Raw genomic sequence first — 21656 nt, forward strand, 5'->3', positions numbered from 1 at the left:
AGCCCCCACCCTCCGCCTTTTAACTATTTTTAACAGTATTTTAATCATTCTTGCATCTTTTTTAAATGTATAACTTTTAGGTGAGGTTTTTATGGTTTAATACGTTGTTGTACGTAGCCCAGAGTTCCTCTGTGAGAGAGATGGACGGGTTCCAAAATATGATAAATAAAAAAAGAAAGAAGTTAGACAATTAAAATATAGACACATGGCAGGAAAGATGCTGCACCAGAAATCTAATCTGTATCACTTTCTTTAATCTTTTTGTCAAAATTTATCCTTTCTAGGAAATTACACTGGCTCAGTGTTGCAGAAAGTTTGCAAAATATAATATTGGCAATTAACAGGGAAAATTGAAAAAAAATGACAAGCTTCTGGTCCTATAGTGTAGAAGCATATGATTAAAGCTATTAGTTCTCCTTTATTCCAACTTTTCAGAGCTAGTTTAATCTCACAAGGGATACATAAAATTAAACTTTATTGGAATATATGTGTGCGCGTGTGTGTATTTCTATGTATGAATACAATGCAATTTAATTGAATTAAACAAAGAAAACAAGTTGTAACTGACCTGTTCCAAATAATCTACACTTCATCTTTACCTAGCACCAAGACTTTTCCAAGGAAATCTTATGATCTCAGAAGAAAAACGTATCCTAATGCATATTTCTTTTTCTTGCAAACTTTCATTGGCTGCATTTGCAGAGAGAAGAGAGGTAAGACAAAACTGCAGTTCTTGGCTAAAATGTCTAGATCTGGGTTCCAAAAAGCCAAATGACCACTACATGGAAGAGGGAGATAGGAAACTTTATTGTCATGTGTTGATCACCTGCATTTTTGTAGCCCAGATCCAGTAACCATATTTTCAATAGTACTGCCATGCACAAAGGAATACTTAGCACATGATACTAAATCAAAATGTAGGAAGGTTGTTTGGGTTTAGTACAGTGAGCGGACCAAGCCATTGTGTCCAATTAAGCAAACCAAGGTTAAATAAACTTGGCAACCCACTGTTATTCATGTCATCTGAAGGAAACATCACACACTACTTTAAGATTTAAAATATGCATGAGGATATTGTCTCAATTTAGCTAATTTAAGACCCATGAAAAATATGCAAATGTTTGATATTTTTTATCTCATCAGGTAAGACATTAAAAGAAACCGTTCTAGGAGACCAGAGATGGAAAAGTCATATGGTAACAGAACTTATTCCCATTGTTTGAATCTCAAGATATGCTTGAGGGAGGAAGAGGGAGAAGAAGAGACTACAAATATTTAAGCTGAATTCAGATGAAAAAAAACCCCCAAACATCTCTTAAAGATCTGAAAATATGATGTCAGGATAGAATTCACTGGATTACTGGAATGTTTGCATTCTAATTGGACATTTCCTTAAGGTTGGTTTTTCTCTCTGCCCAACTGATTTTTACAACAATTAGCTGGATGAAGACATTTGGAGATCTTGAAAGATTGCATGTTCTTGACCTCAAGATGGATTTTTGCAGCCTAGAATCTAGCCAGCCTTTTACTGTGATAAAAGGTACCCCCCCACACACACACATGTAAACTACATTCACTACCAAACCTATGAGATTCCCCCACCCTCTTATGTATAGCCGGCTTAAATTGCCATTGTAAGAGAACATTCATAGTACGCTGAATTGACCCTGAGTGGTGACAGGGAGAAGACTCACTCAGGCACCTGTGGCTCAATAACCAAATTGTTTCTATTCACTGACCATATCTCAATGATAGAATGGTTAGCATGACTTGACCTTAATGCTATTTTTAAATGTATCATAGTTGATAGATGCTGTAGAAAAATAATGTTAAGAGAAACAAGACTAAGGATCTTAGAAGCCAGTATGACAAGAAAAGGCAAAATGGGAGCACAGAAAAAAAAAGTAGACAGTAAAGGTACTCACATGTTGCGTAAATAATTAGGAATTGTTAAATAACATTGAGCGTGGGAGCAAAGGAATAAACAAACCAAATATAATTTTTAGGTAAATTTCAGAATTTCTGGAAAGGCCATCCACTAGCATAATAACTAATTGTGGGTATTACTGATATGTTTATATAAAAACATCTTTTAGTTGTGATTTATAAAGATCAAGTTGAGAGATTGCTTCTTTAATGGATTTACAATCTAAAACAGTCAAATCTAAACAATCTAAAACAATCTAATCACACTTGGCCAAATAAAGCTATCCTATCCTACCATAACCTACTGCATCCTATTGTATCCTATTGTATCTTATCCTATCCTATCCTATCCTATCCTATCCTATCCTATCCTACTCTACCCTACCTTACCTCACCCCACTCCACTCCACTCTCCACACTCTACTCTTTACAATCTACTCCACTCTCCATGCCATGCCACCCCACCCCACTCCATCCTGCATTCCATTCCATTCTGTTCCATTCTATTGTATAACAGATTTGGAAAAATTATAATAACCAAACTTTGATCTTATACTTAAGGGCATAAACTGGAATTATTATTTTAAATTTAGAAAAGTTGAATATTCAACTTTCTTCTTATTCTTGTAAAAGTTTCTAAAATTCAACTCTGTTTACTTCATCACAGTAAAACAAAATTGACTTGATTGATGAAATGCCAAATTTGCCCCTCTGGATGAAGCTAAGAATACACTCTGAAAAGGATCTGTCAGTCTTTCAAATAAGCTTTCTTTGCCGCTACTAATTTGTTGGACTATTTTTCTTCATACAATGGATCCTAAGCAATGGAAAGAGAGATTGAGGACTAGGCTTCCCAACAATGCAACTGGAAAGCAGCATATTGTGTTCTACAAATCTCAAGTTTGGAAAGAGCTTGCTAAGTAAAACGGCAGCTCCATAATCTGTATGAAGAACAGAGAATTAGCAGCTCCTTTGTTCTCACCTTTTCATCACAACTTCTATGTACAGAAAAAGGAAGGCGTTGGACCATGCCGAAGTAAAGATAGGAATGATTTATCTTATCTTCTGTAGATTAAAAAGACTTTTCATTATTACCAGCAGAACTGTTGCTGAAGTGATAGAATTAGAGCTACCCAGATGCTGCAGACCTTTAAAGTAAACTTCTATGAAATCAGTATAGTTTGGATGGTCTGATAATACTGAACAGTTCACTGCAGATTACTTTCTTTCCAACCCACAATGGGATTGGATCCAGTAATCCAGTCACTTGAAGTAGGTTACATCGTTCATAACATGCCCTCCAATAAGTTCTGTAAGGCAATCCATATGATGCCTCCCTTGACACCGAGTTACCTTCATAGAGTCCTCAGATTTGTCCTGATTCAATTTTCATTTGCATGCAACTAATCAGGCATAAGGGCTTAGAAGATCCACAAGTGGCATGCCACAAATTAATGTGGCATGAAAAACATAGGCATGGATTTAAGTGATTACTTAAGAGCAGGAGCACGATTGCACCTGTCTTCATGCCTCCCACACTTGCCCATTTCAGATCGGTGAAAAAGGGGCTTGTGTGTGTACGTTTGTATGGCTCTCCCTCACAAGATTTCAGGTCTTAAATTTACCTCTTGGTCCAAAACGCTGAAGATAGCAATGAGTGCAATAAGGCTTGTCATCATACTGTGAAAGAAGACAAGAAACAAGATTTATTATTATTATTATTATTATTATTATTATTATTATTATCATCATCATCATCATCATCATCATCATCATCATCATCATCATCTGGCATTGTTACATTAGCAATTTCAGAGTAGTAGTTTGGCTGCCAAGGTACTAGCTCCATTGAAGGAAACACTCCCATGCTTCCCATGGTGCATCACAAGAGGGCGAGATGGCTTTGCACCAGAAAAAAAGACAAGCGGCTCTTCCTATAGCATCATCCAAGGCTGCCTCCCTCCCCAGAGCCATTTTGAGCTTGGATTATTTTGAATCCAAGGTGATCCATGTCTGATAATTCCATATATTACATACAACCAGGAAGGTTCAGAGGGCAGGAAACTGACTACCAGCACAGAACACCAACTCATTCTCTCTCCCCCCCCCCAAAATGGTAACAGTTTATCTACTTGCATAGAATATGCTTAGGTGGACAGAAGCTGAAATGAGTGATGAGAGCTCACCCCACCACCCAATGCTAGGACTTGAATCTCTGGAGCAGAAATCATCTCCAACATCATTAAGCCACTGAGCCACCGCGCCTCTTACAGGATCCATTGTTGCATATTTATTAAAGATATTCATGGAGTGTTAATCTCATGGAGGCTGTTGTACTGCATGCTGATAGTGCATAATATCTGAGGATAGACAATAGGATCCTGATCATAAGTATTCCAAATCATTGGAATTTATATCACATCCCACTGGGCTAAAAGCGAAATTGCCACTTGAAGAAAGAAAGAGAGTATGAATCAGTCTGAATCTGGAACAAACATGTCTGTGATATAAGAGATGCTCCTGCTGGAGTTCTGGCAAGAAAGATTGGTACTACTATTATCCATGCACACACTTGCTATCCATCTGCTCAACCTGAGTAGGATGGATACATTTGTCAAGTCAGTTTCTCACCGTTCCACCTTTCCATTTTATTTCTACAGCAGTATGAATGTTTCTCTTTTTAAACAAAACAAAAAAACTCTGCAGAAAGCCTGTGTACGTTATAATGCACATTTTTCTAGCACTACTTGAACGTTTTTCCTCTGAATTACTCATATATTTGCCAAAAGATGCTTGAAAGTTTAAACTGAATCCTCCTATTCCAGACACTTTGAAGTCCACCCAAGTTTTATTTTCTCTTTGAAGTCTATTTTCCTTAAATCAGGTGCTAATGGAAAATTAAACATATGTGCCAGTCCAACATATTTGGGTGTTTTGAAAAAAGAACCCCAATCAATGAATTAGCAAGACACCCCTTTTTACCATTTCTTATTATTAACTTTTTCTCAAATTCCTGCAATGTACCTTCAGTCTAAAAACATTTCCACGTGGGGGATAGAGGAGATCTGCCATTATGCCTCCCCCAAATGTTCTTGTTAAGGAGATTTAAATTCTGGCAAAGATGTGGGTGTGATCATGCAGAGTAAAACACATGGCTGTTGTTACATGGGGAAACAGGATAAAAGCGGAGAACTTAGCAAGGGATCCCATGTGGAGAGTTCAAACAGTTATGACTGAGAGATTGCAGTTGTACTTTAGTTTTGGATTTTATTTTCTCTTTATTAGGAGGGTTTACTCTGAGTTCAGCACAATGTTAAAGTCATTGCCAGTTGAGACCCACCCTTTTTGCCCATTCAGGATCGCCTATTCTTCAAGGCTGAAATGCACTGGAGCAACTATTAGCACCCGGGTATGTTTTGCCCAGAGAAATTGTGTTGGTGCTGGTAGAACGTAGTGCTTAATTTATAAAATGCTAACCAAGACTGAATCTTGAGTTAAAGTCTTACCATCATCTACACTACTTGCAATGCTGAAATTTCTTACTGATGAAGGAAAAGTACTGTTCACTATCTCAACAGTACTGGGTTCATGACTGTAAGGGGTTGTGAGAGTAACCTTGAGGGACAGGAGGAAGTAGCCAAGGCAAGACATTGGTCAGATAAGATAAATCCAAGCCCAAAACAGAAATATAATTTGAGAAAATACTTCAGGCTTGACCCTCCCTAGTTCTCCTTGGGATAAAGGCAGGGAGGGGAGCGGTATGTTCAGACTGGCAAGATTGATATCAGCCCTTCAAAGTAGAAGGCCATAGAAGGAAATCAAAGTTATGAATGCCAATACTAGATTTATTATAGGATTACAGTAACAAATCTTACCAGTCTGAATGTGCCTTTTCCCAGCCTTCATATCCCTTCATGATCATGCTGATGACCAACAGCATCAATTTTGTCTGGCAACTAAGCCAACTTAGTTCCATGTCGCTGCAATGGAAGAGGAATGGTTCCAAATCTGTGTTTCAGTTGGAAATCAGATTGCCTTGAGGAAGATTTAGTTACCACGTCATCGCTCCCTAGTGGTATCTACCCAGCTGGTTTGATCTGACAGGTAAGTCAAAATTCAAAAATGTTAGCAACAGCTTTGCTGCCCGGTTGCTGGGTGGGCGTGGCCCTGTGGTGGGATATGACCCACAACTGGGCCACGTACCTGGGTGACGTGGCCCAGGTACCGTTCCTGGTGCTCCGGAGGGCCCACCCGTTCTCCTTACTGCTATTTGAGCCGATTGGGGCTTTTGCGCACGGAGCGTACAGTGCCTGTGCGATGCTCCGCTGAGCAGCTGGAGCATCGCGGGCGGTAAGTATGCATGCGTGCGCTGTGCGCCTGCTGCGCACATTCACGTGGTGGACGCCAGGCCCCATTGCAGCGTACTGGTTGCAACAGGATCCGGAACCCACCACTGGCGTGGCCATGGTGGAAAACATCCTGCAGCCAAGAAGGCTTCACACTCATTTGCACTACTCAGGTGACCCTGAGGATACAGATAAACCTCCAAGTGGCCTCATTGACTCTCTAAAAGAACGCAAATGACCAGCTGTTGGCAAAGAATATAATCCTTTCATTCCCCACCATCTAGTCAGAGCTGAAGAAGCTTCTTGGATGAGAAGCAAAATGTCTTCAAAGAAAAAACAAGACAGTCCAGTTGCCTCTTGAAAAAGCACTTTTGCGTTCCCTCCTCCTGGTTCCTGAGTTTTGGAGCCTTAAAAGATCTTGTAAGGGAAAGAAAACCTGCTTCTTCTCCGCAGTTTCTTCCCCTCAGCAGCCTTGGCAAAGCAAACAGGGATGAAATGCCAGTTTCCATTTTCTCTTCACTTGATGGATCTCCTTTCCGAAGTGCTAGATTGCTTTGGGGTGTTTCCCACTCCTCCTGCCTTGATGTGGAATGAAGGCAAAGAGATTTTTCTTGCTTGAAATTACGCAGCAACCTAGACGAGGTGGTGATCTTTTCTCATGCTCGTGCTTTTGAATCAACAAAAGAGAATACAAGTGGAACATGTTTAAGCTGCTTTGAAAGAATGGCGGGAGTCAAAATGGAAGTTCCCTTGGTTTCTGGTTTCCTGATGAAGAGTTGATCTACAGAGCCAGAGGTGGCATTCTGCCAGTTCAGATTGGTTCACCTGAACTGGTAGTGGAAATCGTGGGTGGCCCCACCCATCCATCCTGGCTCTATGGCATCCCATTTAGGCCCTTTTTAAAGGCAAAGCGCATCTGTGGAAGGCTGAGTGCATGCACGGACAGGCATGCTCACATTTGTGAACCAGTAGGGAAGGTAAGTGAAAAGCACACCTGTACAGAGCAATCATGTTCTGCAACAATTTCCAGGTTGCATCATTGGGAAGTCATGTCTTTGGATATGAAACTTCATGAATTACTTTTCAGTGCTCAAATCATCATTGACATTAATGTGTAATTGATAAATAGTCTGGGTCCAACCCAAACAGTTCAAAAATATGTGCTGCTCTGGATTGTATTTCCTAATCCACAGCAAAGAAAAAAAAACAGGGGGTCTATAGGAATACACACACACACACACACACACACACACACACACACACACACACATGCTGGTCTTGTTGTATTAGGGTCTATTCCCATGTAAGATTGAGATTGTCTTGGCAATGTTTTGACGAGGTCTCACTCACCATCTTCAGGCTGGTGTTTTTGGCTTCGTGTTTGTGTGAGTAAAGCGTGGTCGGAGCTGCTGTCTTTCTATAAATCTTGGCGTGTGTGTGTGTGTGTGTGTGTGTGTGTGTGTAGTGCTGGCTTTGTTTCAGTAAGTGGATTGATTGATTGTGTGGCTGAATCATGATTGGTAGATTGGTGCTGATTGGTGCTGGCTGTGTGTCCGTTGCTGTTTTGTGTTGTAACGGCTTGGGTGGTGGGTGGGGATCGTTTGTTGACTAGGGCTAGTTTCCAGATGTCTGGTAGGCGGGAGGTATCATAACATTTATTCACACTGTGGGGGTGTTTCTCTATTTCGATAGCTTCCATAATTATTCTCTTGTTGAAGTGTTCTGTTTTGGAGATTCAAAATTAATTTCATGTCCTGTAACTTTAAGGTGCTGGAAAAGGGAGGAAGTTTTTTCTTTTTTTCTTACTGCATTCTTGTGGTCTGCGATGCGTGCATTTATTCTCCTATTAGTCTGTCCTATGCAGGGCAGATTTTGCATGGTATTTCGTAGTAAGAAGAAAGTCAGCTAATCAGTCTTCATAAGTAGTTTCCTTTCTGAACAGATCTTGTTTTACTTCAGGTCCTTTTGAGCAATGCTTGTGATTTGCTGTTTGATCATATCTATGTTATTCTATGTTATTATAGGGATGCGGTGGCTCAGTGGCTAAGATGCTGAGCTGGTCGATCAGACGGTTGGCAGTTCAGCAGTTCGAATCATTAGCGTTGCGTAACAAGAGTGAGCTCCCATTACTTGTTCCAGTTTCTGTCCACCTAGCAGTTCGAAAAAATTCAAGTAGAAAAATAGGAACCACTTTGCTGGGAAGTTAACAGTGCTCTGTGCACTTTCAGAGTTTAGTCATGACCACATGGCTTCAGACAGCACTGGCCTTTCAGCTTACAAATGGAGTTGAGCACCACCCCTAGAGCTGGAAACGATTAGCACGCATGTGTGGGGGAACCTTTACCTTTAATTATGTTGTTCCAGATGAACCTAGGAAATTGTATTAGACCAGCTCAATACATTGTTCTCTCTCCTCCATTACTAACTCTGATGACAAACAGAGAATTTCTGCAGCCAATTTCTGAAAACTTGCTTGGACACTTTACCTCTGTCTTCAGTGTTAACTTCTGCATATTTAACATATCCTGCTAAGATATGCAAATAGCATCCATAGCTTAAGGCCATTCATAATTAACAGGATCATATCATGTGCATTTAACCCTTTCCTTCCTCACTGCAATCTTAGTGAAAATCCTTCCTCTGAAACTGATATTTGCATTAGGGAGAACTCCATCAAAAGTTCAAAAGTAGAAAAGATACTCTCCATATAAACCAACAACTTCAAAGGAGTCATTCTCATGAGCAAATCAAAAAGTCCAAGGTATGACCAGTGAAGCAACCAAGATGGCAAAGGGCTATCTATCAGCATCCCAAAATAAGCTAAATTCTCTTAGGAGACATGTATAGATTGCTTGGATCACTACTAGCACTGATGATGTTACCTAGTTTGGGTAAGAAAACAACCAAGTTCAGGGAGCTCTAAGGACCCCACATTTCAACCCTGAGCTAGAAATATTCTCCTTTATTGATAGTCACTGTTTACCCAAACTTGGACTAACAGTATCAATAGACTTAAATAGTCTACAGTAAGGAAATAAAGGAAGAGATCAAAGGGTGCACCTTTGCATTTTCAGGCCTTCAAATAGATGTGCTATAATTCCATGAATAATATCAATATTAGAATTAAACCAGGGTTTCTCAAATCTGGCAACTTTAAGACATGGGGAGTTCAACTCCCAGAATTCCCTAGCCAGCATGTTGGCTGAGGAAAATCTGGGAGTTGAAGTCCCCACGTTTTAAGGTCGCCAAGTTTGAGAAACATAGATTTAGAGCTTTTCCAATGAAGAAAAAAGATTTTAGGGAAGACTGTGAAAAGTAAATTTCAGGAAGTGGTCTTGCAACTTTATGCTCAGTGCGCATATTTTTCTTCTCTTCCCAAAGTATTTTAAATGTGGCTGAAATGATACTCTTTCTCCTCTTGCTGTGTCAGGGCCATTTTATATTCTATGAATTGTTCAAGCATCCCAGGCAGAAAACTTGATTTAATGCTGCAAACTGGATCAGACATTCTTAAGGAAACCACTTTACAGTGACAGTAAGCTTAATTTGATGCTTTGAATTCACCCTAAAAGGAAGTACATTGGAATCGATTCTCCTTTCCTGTTACCCAACAGAAGGAATCAATCCTTCACAGTTCCCTTTCCTGAAATGGAATGGTGTTGTTTCTTGGCTCTGGCCTCTTTTTTGATGAACTAATAAGAGATAATTTACTGCTGCTGCATTGAAACTTCTGCATCATTGGCTCCAACTTAGCATCATTGAAAACAAGATAGTATTATCGCTAACTTGCGCCAGTTCCAATAACTGTGTAACAGGATAATTTAAGAGGAAGACATTAAGGTTTTAGTGGGTGCAAATGCTTCTCTTGCTAGAGCCAGCTTGGAACTACCTGTCTACCTGGATTTAGCCCAGGCATCTTTTCCATTTTGTTATATTCCATTGAGGTGACGTGGAAGTCCAACCTTGTCTGGGTTTGGAAGGTAAGCAAGATTGAGGTGTCCTTAGTGGTCTCTGAGCATGGTTGTTTCTTTGCAGATGTTTCATTGCCCAAACCATCAGTGCTAGTAATCAGGTAAGCATTAGTACTTGGATAGAGACCATTAGAAAACCTCAGAATTGTAGGTCAGATGGCAGTTTCTAAAAAACAACAGGAAAAAGGCAAACCATGTGCCTATTACTATCAAGGAACTCAATGGTTGTGTCCATATAGTCACCTGGGGTTGACTAACTTGAGGGTATCTTTACCTAGTTTTTATGGCATTCTGTTATTTGTCATTGCAGAGCGATTGGATGCAGAAGTGGAGCTATTTTGAGTCTTCCCTCTGCTGTCAAGCTTGGTAGACCTTTACTGTAATTAGTCTCTTTCTCCATGTAATCAAGTGCAATCTACATTCCATCACAGAGTCCATCTGCCTACTGAGCCATAACTAAGCGACATGAATCACAGGGGACCGGCGGGGGGGGAGCTCTATGAAGGAATGAATTGGACAAAACATGGGGGAGTTGCCATAGTTCTCTAGACATCCAGTTGCCTTCCAAAATCCAAAAGGAACAGAGAGCCTGAGAGCTACCTAAGGGGGAACAAGGCTTACATCTCACCATACTTTCTCATATGCAAATGAGGACCGAAAGAAAAATCTCTCCAGAAAACCTGGCATCTTGACTAAAACTGACTGAGTCTCTGGGTGACATACATGAAGATGCAGTGTATGTAGCACGGGTGAAATTCAGCAGGTTCTGGAGAATTAGTAGTGGAAATTTTGAGTAGTTTGGAGAACAGGTAAATACCACCTCTGACTGGCCCCAGAGTGGGGAGGGAATGGAGATTTTGCAGTATCCTTCTCCTGCCATGCCCACCAAGCCACGCCCACAGAACCGGTAGTAAAAAAAATGAATTTCACCACTGGTATGTAGAGATATAAAAAAACCGAGGTTCCCCTTGCAATATGTCCCCCCCTCTCTATCTCTATCTGTCTCTGTCTCTATTTCTCTGTCTCTGTTTCTCTCTCTCTCTTTCTCTCACACACATATACACACACACACACACCACTGCACACACACATTCCATTCTGCTGGATTTAAATTAGCTCTAGCCTATGTATATTCTTGCCCTTTCCCTCTCCCCAAGTCAAAGATGAAAGCGATATTCGCAGGCAAACCAATCCCAGGCAGCCTTTGAAAGTGGAGCCCTCTCTCAGGGGAGATTGCTGTCAGGGTATCACAAGTTACGGAGGAAGACAGATGGAATGGTTTTGTCTGTACCTCAGCATGCTGGCCAGGAGTGAGCTGCCGTTTGCAGTGGTGGCACTTCAGGCAGAGGGGATGGTAGTCCTTGCCGAGAGAACGCCTCCGCTCAGCTGTTAAGAGAGGGGAAAGGGATGAATAATTGTACAGCTCCAAGCCCCTCATTCATAGCAGAAAGTATGTGGAATGCAGCTTTGATCGGCAAAATTTCTGCCTGGAATTTCAGAATAGAAGGAGTTATAGAATCTTTTAATACAGAGGCAATTTGTCTTTTTTCCTCTGTTGAACCCTAACCCATTTCTCTTTTATTATTCTTATCTTTGGTTGATAATATATGAAGATATCATTCTTATCTTTAACTCATAGGCATATTAAGATGTAACTGTTTAATGCATTTCATTTAGGTTGTCTATTTTTTTCCCTTCCATTCAATCATTTCTGATTCTTGGAGACAGCCTGGAGGAGTCACTGCAGGTTTTTTGGCAAGGTTTTTTCAGAAGTGGTTGACTCAAAGTTACCCAGATGGCTTTAAGCCTATTGCAGGACTAGAATTCAGTCTCCCAGTTTCTAGTCTGATGATTCAACCACTACACCCAAATGACTCTTCTGTCCAATTTAAGGGCGTGTAAACTTTTGAAAAGGGATGCAGTGGTTCAGTGGCTATGACACTGTCAATCAGAAAGGTCAGCAATTTGGTGGTTTGAATCCCTAGTGCCGCGTAACGGACTGAGCTCCCGTTACTTGTCCCACCTTCTGCCAACCTAGCAGTTCTAAAACATGTGAAAATGCAAGTAGAAAAATAGGAACCACCTTTGGTGGGAAGGTAACAGCATTCCATGCGCCTTCAGCATTGAGTCATGCTGGCCACATGACCAGGGAGACGTATTTGGACAGCGCTGGCTCTTCAGCTTTGAAACGGAGATGAGCACCCTAGGGTCAGGAACCACTAGCACATATGTATGGAGAAAACTTTACCTTTATCTTAAAATTTTGAGACTTTCAAGGACATAACCCCACCTGCTGTAAGAGAGAAATAGCTTTCTCTGTAGAAGAAAAGAAAAAATGTGTAGGCAAAATTTTAAAAGGACTGCTGAATTTTACACCTCCGCCGTTCTTCCTGTGTGCAGCCTAGCTGTGATAGTCTGCCAGCAACTCAGATTGCACAAAATGCTAATCTGCAGAAGCAGGAAAGGGGCTGTTTGCAGCAAATCCTGGGCCAATGCCTCATTCCAAGAAGTCATAAGAGTATGGGAAGGTCCCAGTTAGCTCAGTCCACCATTCTGTGTCACAAGGTTGCCAATTTTGTATATGTAGGTGGAGTACAGGCAGGAGGGAATAACTTTCTCTTATAGCAGGCTAGAAAGCCTCCCCAAAAGCCTCCAGTGTTTGGATGATATAGCTCAGGAGTGTCAAACTCAAGGCCTCTGGGCTGGATCTAGCCTGTGATGTGGTTGGATCTGGCCCGCAGGGCCATCCTGGAAAATGTAAGGGCTGGACTGTGTCGTTTTGGCCCGGTCTACCCAGTGCGAAAGAGGAAACATGCCAGCTGTTTGGGGAGTGGCATCAAGCTGACCATGCCCACCCAGTTGGCCACACCCACCCAGCCCCCCAAGGTCAACCACAGCCCTGATGTGGCCCTCAATTATATTGAATTTAATACCCCTGGTATAGCTAGAAAAAATAATAATAATTTTTTTATTTCATTTTAATTCAAACATCACCTTCCATTAAGCAGTGTGTCGCTTCGGTACATAAACTTTGTGTAAATAGCAATTACAAATTACAGCCATAGTTATTATTTTATCTATTCTTAATACTAATGCTAATATATACCATACCTAATGTTATAACAATCCTCTTCTTAACTTATTTAACTTTGTTAAAACATTTTCTCTATTTTACTCTTCTGCTTTTTTCAACTTTTCATACTTATTCTCTAACCATTGATAAAATAATTCCCATATATTATAATAACCAGATTGTTCCTTCTCTTTAATTTCAAGTGTTAACCTATTCATTTCTGCACATTCTAATATTTTCCTAATGACATTCTCATCCATAGGGCTATCTTCATTTTTCCAGTTTTGTGCAAATACAATCCTAGCTGCAGTTATTACATGAATTATCAAATATACATTTTCTTTACTATAAATTTCTGGTAAAACCCCCAACCAAAATAACTCAGTTTCAGATGAATATGCTGTTGTATCATCCCCTCCAACAATGTACAAATTTATCCAATGTTTTTTTGGCTTTTATGCATATCCACCACATATGATAATACGACCCTGGTGTCTGGTAACATTTCCAACATTTTCCCTGTTTTTCCCCTTCCTATTTTTTCCCCTATAAGTGCAGGGTTCACTATTTTTCTGATTTTTTGCAATAAGAACTGACTAACCAGTTTGTCATTTGAGTATAATGTCATGAACTGAGAGAGTGCGGCTAGCCCAAAGTCACCCAGCCAGCTTTCATGCCTAAAGTGGGATTAAAACTCACTCTCCTCTATGTTATACTGTGACAGAACTTTATTTCCTTCGGGAACTCCCCTTTCCCAGGGATGGCTTTCTTGCCTATCAAGATGCTTCCTTAATGACAGATCTTGGGATCCTGAGAGGTGGCATGTGAAGAAGAGACTTCTTATTGGTTTCTTACAGGGGGTTTTAAATCAAATTTTAAGGGGGGGGGTTGATCCGGATGGCTCATACAGGCTTGGGGGGGAGTCTGCCATGTCACAGGCCAGAGCTAAATAATGGGCACAGGTCGGGAGTACTGGGAAGGGTTGGGAAAGTCTCTGACCTCAGGAGGTCACTGTGCCTCAGATAGGCGGGTGTGAGTCCCTTTTTGTGAAATGGGGACTTGGAATTCAGGCGGGCCTTTTTGTTACGTACCTATCTCCCTGCTATGTTTCATCGGCCCTGCCAGAGCTGCTGAATGTATTAGCCAGATTGGCGGTTGATTTCCCCAGGCTTATGATTCTGGGGGATTTCAATCCGTCTTCCATCGGCGAGACATCCGAGTCAGCTCGGGAGTTCATGGCCTCCATGACGGCTATGGACCTAACTCAGTTAATTTAAGACCCCACCCATAACAGGGGACACATGCTTGACCTGATTTTTGTCTCTGGGCAGTGGATGAATGATCTAGATTTAGGGGATATTTCTATCCAACCCTTGTCATGGTCTGATCATTTCCTCATCAGGCTTGACTTCCATACTGCTACCCCTTGCTGCAGGGAGGTGGAACTGACAAGATGGTTCCGCCTGAGGCACCTGATGGACCCTGAAAGGTTCCTGATGGAGCTTGGGACTTTTCCTGAATCTCTTGCTCACAGCTCGACTGAAGCCCTAGTGGAAGCCTGGGATAGGGTGGCCACTGGGGCCTTGGATCGCATTGTGCCTTTGTGGCCTCTGACCCAGTGTCGATCCTGGGTAGCTCCCTGGTTTACCGAGGAGCTCCGGGAGATGAAACGCCAGAAAAGATGTCTAGAGCGTGGTTGGAAGGCCAGCCGGTCCAAATCCAATCAAACACTAGTAAGAATTCATATTAAATCCTACTTAGTGGCGATAAAAGCGGCAAAGCGGCAACATTTTTCTGCTCTTATTGCATCCACAGATAACTGCCGAGACAACCTAGGGTGACCCGCTCCTTACTTAACCAAGGAACTGGGAATGACCCCTTGCAGGGTAGGGCTGAAGGATTTGTTCAGTATCTGCAGGAAAAAATCGCTCAGATTCATACAGGCTTGGACTCTGACTGGGTAGATTCGGGTGATTCGACGGGGATGAATCTTGTGGAGACTATCTGGGATGAGTTTGACCCTGTGACTCCTGAGGGCATGGACAGGATTATGGGGAGACTCAGTGCTGCCACTTGTGTGCTGGACCCGTGTCCCTCTTAGTTAGTTTCGGCTTCCCGGGAGGTGACATGGCGATTACCAACACTTCATTGAGAGAGGGGTTCTTTCCCACCACCTTGAAGGAGGTGGGGGTGAGGCCCCTCCTTAAGAAGCCTTCCCTGGACCCAGCTTCTTTAGACTTCTATCACCCGGTCTCCAACCTTCGCTTTGTAGTGAAGGTTGTCGAGAGTTTGGTAGCACATCAGCTTCCCCAGTACCTGGATGAAGCTGCCTACCTGGATCCATTTCAGTCGGGTTTCAGGCATGGGTACAGCATGGAGATGGCATTGGTTGTGTTGGTTGATGATCTCTGGTGGGCCTGGGACAGGGGCTGCTCCTCTGTCCTGGTCCTATTAGGCCTCTTGGCGGCTTTCGATACCATCAACCATGGTATCCTACTGCGACAACTCGGGGGGTTGGGAGTGGGGAGCACCATTTTATGGTGGTTCTCCTCCTACCTGTCGGATCAGTCACAGTTCATGTTGACTGGAGGACAGGGATCAACCCCAAGGTGCTTCACTTGTGGGGTGCCCCAGAGGTTGGTTCTATCACCCCTCCTGTTCAACATATATATGAAACCACTGGGCGAGATCATCCATGGTTTTGGGGTACGGTATCATCTCTACCCCAAACCACCCAAACGATGCCCTCGATGTGGTGTCCCGATGCCTGGAGTCTGTGCAGATCTGGATGGGGAGGAACAGACTCAAGCTCAATCCCTCCAAGAGTGAGTGGCTGTGGTTTCCATCATCCCAATTTGTGCATCTTGTTCCATCTTTGATGATAGGGGGAGAAACTTTACCCCCCTCAGAGTGGGCCCACAATCTGGGAGTCCTACTGGATACGCGGCTTAGTTTAGAAGAACATCTGACGGCCATGACCAGGGGGGCCTTTTACCAAGTTCGCCTGATTCGTCAGTTGCGGCCGTTGCTGGATCGGGATGCTCTGTGCACTCGTGCCCTCATCCTTTCTCGCCTGGATTACTGCAACACTCTCTACATGGGGCTGCCCTTGAAGAGCACCCAGAGGCTTCAGCTGGTCCAGAATGCAGCTGGGTTATCATGGGGGGTACCTAGGTGCTCCCATGTTACATCCCTTTTAGGCAGCCTGCACTGGTTGCTGGTTGTCTTCCGGGTGCGATTCAAGGGACTAATTATGACCTTTAAAGCACTCCATGGCTTAGGCCCAGGGTACCTGCAAGACCACCTACTGCCACCAGTAGCCTCCAACCGTCCAGTGCAATCCCACAGAGTTGGCCTCCTCAGGATGCTGTCAGCCAGACACTGTTGGCTAGCGACCCCCAGGGGGAGAGCCTTCTCTGTGGGAGTGCCTTCCCTCTGGAATGAGCTGCCCCTGGAGCTTTGCATAATCCCCAACCTCCGGTCTTTCTGACGCACCCTAAATAGTTGGCTTTTCCAGCAAGCTGGCCTGGCCTGCTTAGAATAAAATATAGGATTAATTTGGTTGTTAATTTTAATTTAATTTTTAAATTTTTATTGTAAATATCAATTGGTTTTTTGGGGGGATACTTTATTTAATGTCCCTTTTAATTTTTGTAACATGTGTTTTCTTTTATGTTGTATGCCACCCTGAGTCCTTGGAAGAAGGGCGGCATATAAATCCAATAAACCTCAGAAACCTCAAACCACTTAGAGAGAGCTGTAAAGCATTGTGAAGCGGGATATAAGTCTAAGTGCTATTGTTATTGCTATTATGCCCTTGCAGTTTATCCTAACTCAGAAGATTTATGTTCTTTGTCTCACTGAACCTCAGGGGGGACGGGACAGAATATATATGTGTAATGTATATGTTCTATGGGGTAAATTATATGCTTTGATTAATGAGCTTGAGACAAAAGCAGGACTGCACCAGCAGTTGGGAAGGAGATCTAAAGGTTGTGCCTGATTGGTCTCTGTTTATCACCGTCAGCACACATCTCACCTGCCTTTAGCCAATATATTAAAACATACATTTGAAGCATAGGCAAGCTGTTATTGACAATTATTTTTCATAGAGTGGTAAAACCTTAAAGAAAAAGGTGAAAGAAATTCCATCTGTTTCCTTCCAGGTTATTTTTAGATTTCATCCTATGTGCCTTCCCTTGGTAGGTACTGTCTAATGGAGCCATCTGATACTGGAAATAAATCTGTCAGCGTTTTGTCCCATCACCTCCCTGCAGGATGCACTGGGACTTATTAAATGCATGATGCATCAGTCACACTTTAAAACAACCTCCCCCTCCCCCAATTCGTTCAATTGCAGGGAATGCTGCAGTCCTCTATATTCAGCACCACACATTCTCGCCTTTGGGAAAAGGCTGTTCTGCACAAGCTAAATTTTGCACTGCCCTTGTCGAGGTGAAGCATTAGTAAGCATGCGAGCAAATGCCCTGGAGAAATGCTCTTTCGCATCGAGAGTCCGCAGAGGGCTCCACTTCCTATCAAATAAAATCTAATTCAGAAAGCAGTGCAGCAGCTTTGCTTCCACAGTACCCACAGACACCATACCTTGATCCCAAACCGTCTCTTCTGGCAACAGGGAGAAAGGCTGTTCTGGGATTGTTGAACTGTTTTCAAGTGTGACTGTGAATTTTTTTTGTAAAATGAAGTTACAATGCAGTTGGAAAGAACAGCACTTTGAGGAAGGGCATAGGTGTGAGGACGGAGAACCAGCAAGTTGTGTATGAAAGTGAGAGCATATCAAATAACTGCCTTATTTACCATTTACCTGATCCCTGAAACTATGGAATTCCTGGATTCTATTGCAGCCGAATGGGAAAATAATCCTGTGAGAGAATCTGAAATTGTTCCCCTCAGCCTTTTTAATAGACAAGGGAAAACAAGACTCTGAGCGCTATTTCCGTACCTGAATCCCTGGTGGTTATATCTTCACCTTGCTTTACCAACTCTCATCAGCTTGTTTGTTTTAGTTCAGTACTGCCCTTACTGAATTTGATTAAATGCCATAAATTTTAGCCCAAACCTTCAGAAAATGGCACTCTCCAGAGAAGTTGGATTTTAGAATATAGAATTCACTTCTTCCTTTTCAAAAGCAAATGATGATAGATAGATAGATAGATAGATAGATAGATAGATAGATAGATAGATAGATAGATAGATAGATAGATAGATAGATAGATAGATAGGGCTGTAAAGCACTATGAAGCAGTATATAGGTCTAAGTGATATTGCTATTGCTCATATCACCTAATAGTGTTGGTAAAGAAAACTGTTAACCAAAGAAATGGCTGCAGAGGTAGGCTGAAGTTTGCATCTGTGTAGACAAATGATATCAAATGGCAACAATAATGAAATGTGCAGATGACTTTACAAAAATCCTAATTAATTATTGCACACTGGCCCATTTATTTTGGTGTCACTATCAACCAGAACCTGAGCAAGCTGCCATTTTGGTTATGTGGGAACTGGAATTTAAATTTATAATTAAATGCCTGTTAAATTGAATAAAAAATAAAGGCTATTTTAAGTTTGTGCGATACAGTTAAGAGACTATGATGGATACATATTACATACTTATTAATGAGCTTTATGTTTTAGTATATTGGGCAAACACAATGTATAAAGAAGACAGAAGTAACATAGGGACACCCAGAACTACAATGGGACAACCTGGACCATACCATGCTTCATATTCTTACGACATCCACAAATATTGTCCCTAAGAGTTGCTTTTTCAATCAGCTTTTCCCAGGATAAACTGGTCTACAAAAAAAAATTAAAATCTCGAGATTGAAATAGGAAGAGATGTTCTATTAGCACAATACCAAGCTGCTGTCCCTTTTGATGCATTAAGACTAGAAGTGCTTAAGACACAAGAGAGTCAGCATGACACAGTCACTGCCAGGAAGTCAAACTATCTCAGATCACTGATTCTTCTAATTCATGATGGTCTGTCAAACCTTCCAAGGTCTTAGGCAGCAGTTTCTTCTTTTGATTCTGTTACTTGAGCACCTGCTACTTTCTCACAACCTAATTAAGGCCACAGTCCTAAAACCTAACTAGTAGGGCTGTGTAGTTTCAATCTGAAGATTTAGTGCAAAGGCAAATGATCAAATTTTCAAAGCATCTTCTGAAGCAATATTTAGAGCTGTTCGATCAAATCAGACACCTTCAAATGGATTTTTATTGAATGCCCTTCAAAATTGAATTTGTTTGAATCCAATAAACCTAATGCAGATCTATTCCAAGTGTCAAATCAAAATCGATTCAGTGTTTCAAATCAACACAATGATCGCAGTAAATTAAGCACAGGAGACCCACCCCAGCTGATGAAGCAACATGGCTCCCGGGACAACAGTGTCAATATTCTTCTATAAACAGCAGTGAAATTTGATTTGTGAATATGACATTATTAAAAGGAGGTTGGGACATTCAACACTATTACCCCCCAGAAACTTTAAGGAACTTGACTGTCCATCTAAATACGTTCAAACAAATAAGAACATATATGCTGTCAGAGAACTAGTAGGGATGTAATGACTACTCAGGATATTATATTAAAGCCTTAGGTATGCAATCAATGAAGTGAACTTCTGGGTCTTAAGAAATAAAGTCCTTTCTTTACATCCAGATAGCTAGTTTGGAAAAAGCTGGGAAAGGCAGAGAGAGGGGCCTTTGGAATTCAACGAGTAGCATCCCACTCAGTTGTAATACTTTGACAAACTTTGAAAATAAAACTGATGATGTCCCGGAAGCTATTCTCCCAAGCTCGAGGACAGAATGAAAGCGAATCTCTTACTGGATTGATTTTCTTTGATTATGTGTTGTTGTTTTTTTTGGAGGGAGGGCATTCATATGTTTGGGTTTTTTTGTTAACTTGTAATTGTTTGCAATCTAGGGTCTCTGGGAAGTGGGCAGCCTATAAAGTGTACAAAGAAATAAAGCTCCGAGGATGTCTCAGAAGGAAGAGGAACCTGTAGGAAGCATTATGTCTTTGAGAGATAAACAAATATCCCCTTATACTAATAGTTCAAAGTTTACTGAACTCACCTTAGCCATAAATGCCAGTTGGGTGACTTTGGGCCAATCACTCTATTTCTCTCTCTCAGCCCAACCCAACCCACCTTACAGAGTTTTTGTTACTGCAAGTAAAATAGGAGGAAGAAGATGTGTTGGATATGTTCACTGCCTTGAATTATTTATAAAAATAATAAAGTTGGGAAATAAATATATAAATAAATAAATACTGGGGAATTTGATTATTCAAAGCATATACTTATGAGTATGTGAGGGGTATTCTGATCACCTCATGACTTGCTTGTATGATGCAACGTTTCAGACATCACAGAGTGTCTAGACAGCCTGGTAGGAGATGCTGGGAATAAGCCAATAGATGTTGACATCAGTTATATAATGAAAATAGGTCATTCTGAAAGGAAAGGAAATCTTAGGTTGTTTATTAGGCTGCTGAAATCCAGGGCTAACCAAGCTGGTTTTCTTAGAAAAAAATACCTGTATAACATGGGGACACGGGTTAGAGGTATAACACCTCACGAGAGACTTTTGAGGCCAATTAGGTTTGAAAAAATTAAATGGTTTGCTCTTGGATCAGGGAAGTACTAAATGTCAGGTGTACCTTTAAAGAAGGGGTCCCCAAACTTGGCAACTTTAAGACTCGGGGACTTCAACTCCCAGAATTCTCCAGCCAGCTGGCTGGAGAATTCTGGGAGTTGAAGTCCCCGAGTCTTAAAGTTGCCAAGTTTGAAGACCTCTGCTCTAAAGAGTTGTACAGCAGCTTTTAAACATATTCATGAAGGTAGGGAGGGCAGGAATCCATTTAAATCAGGACGCAAGCACTTGATTTAAACTGGTACAGAAAAGAGGGGGTTAAAGTATGTACTTTTCTAACTGGTGTCTCAAGGTGAGACAATGTAAATCTAAGAAGTAAGTGTAGCTGAGAAAGGGAAAAAAAACTCCACAAAACCATAAGGGTAAAAAAGTGCACACCACAGATCTAGCAACCCCTGCAGAATCTGGATTAATAGAAGTCATCAACTGGGCCACGATTATCTCTGGAAATAAACTATAGAAGAAAGACTGGAAAAGAAGTATTAGAGGTACAATACGTCAAAGAGTACACAGAATCCCATGAAGTAAAAACAAACAAACAAAAACAAATGGAAGGAACTCTTCTGCTGAATCATTGCAGGTATCTATATTCATCCTTCAAAAGCAAGACAATATTATGCAAGCTCAAAACCTGAGAGAGAATTTTTACAAGAT

Source organism: Thamnophis elegans, chromosome 3 (genome assembly GCF_009769535.1).
Source record: "Thamnophis elegans isolate rThaEle1 chromosome 3, rThaEle1.pri, whole genome shotgun sequence".
Classification (NCBI taxonomy): Eukaryota; Metazoa; Chordata; class Lepidosauria; order Squamata; family Colubridae; genus Thamnophis; species Thamnophis elegans.